Source organism: Squalius cephalus, assembly GCF_949319135.1.
Source record: "Squalius cephalus genome assembly, chromosome: 2".
Classification (NCBI taxonomy): domain Eukaryota; kingdom Metazoa; phylum Chordata; class Actinopteri; order Cypriniformes; family Leuciscidae; genus Squalius; species Squalius cephalus.
The window spans coordinates 20499914-20501079 of record NC_137123.1 but is presented as its reverse complement, the minus strand read 5'-3'; positions in this window follow the sequence as shown (position 1 = coordinate 20501079).

Below are 1166 nucleotides of genomic sequence, written 5' to 3'. Positions count from 1 at the left end.
GATTCGTGAATGAATCATTCATGCGAGTCGGATCTTTTAAAATGAATCGAATCTGGTCAGACTGGTCGGAGTCGTTTTCGAGTCAACTGATAGGCTTTTCGAAGATTTGACTAAAAGTCACTAGCCAAATATCGACAAATAAAACGTACTGGAAATACGTATATGATGGGCTGTTTCACATAAAACGTAAATAAATGTTCAGTTTTTTTAATGTAAAAGCAAATTATACATATTCTAACCTAAATAATAATGTTTTATGAATTGGATAATTGCTGCAAACTGACTTAACTGCGATTAAAACTTAAACCTTAATCGAAAAAAAAGTGTATAATGTGCGTTTAAATATGGCTTACACCCGAATGTCAAGGACCACGTGGTGGCGTAATTTCGCAATGATGTAAAAGAATCCCTGAATTCGTCTTCGGAAATAAACTGTTCAAAAGAACCGATTCTCTGAAATGAGTCGGACTTGACTTTCCATCACTGCCTCCTAGCGGAAAGTAAAGGATAGCGCAGTTCTCTCTCTCTCTCTCTCTCTTGTACAACTAGTATACTACTCATACTTCTTTTACCACATCTTTCTATGGCAGATAGAAATAGTAAGAGTAGTATGTAAGTATGCGGTTCTGAATTCAGCCTCTCTCTATTCAATTCAGAAAGCTTTATTTGCATGACAAAAAATACATTTTGTATCACCAAAGCATTGATGATTTAGAACATCTGAACATAAAGCATTAGTAGAAAATAATAATAATAAAACTAAATAAAAAAGACAATATTATATACACATGGCTAGATATAGTACATAATAATAACAAAATGGGGGGTTGTCCTATATGGAATTAATTTTGTTCCAATAATAATGAACGTAACTTTTCAAGAAACTAATTAAAATATAAATTGAAACTGAATAAAATATCTTTGAAACTGAAAAAGAATAAATCGCAGGCAAATTTTTTGACTTCGTTTTTAATACACTGCATGTTTTGCTAACTATTTCTCATATTGCGTTCGCTGATCTGAACTTACAAATGCGCTTCCAGAGTTTTCATTTACGCTTCTGAAGTTTTCGTTTACGCTCCCAGAGTTTTCGTTTGCTGTTCTGACACATTTCTCTCGTGGGGGCGGGGCTAGTAGCAGTGCGTTCTCATTGGCTACTGAGGTTT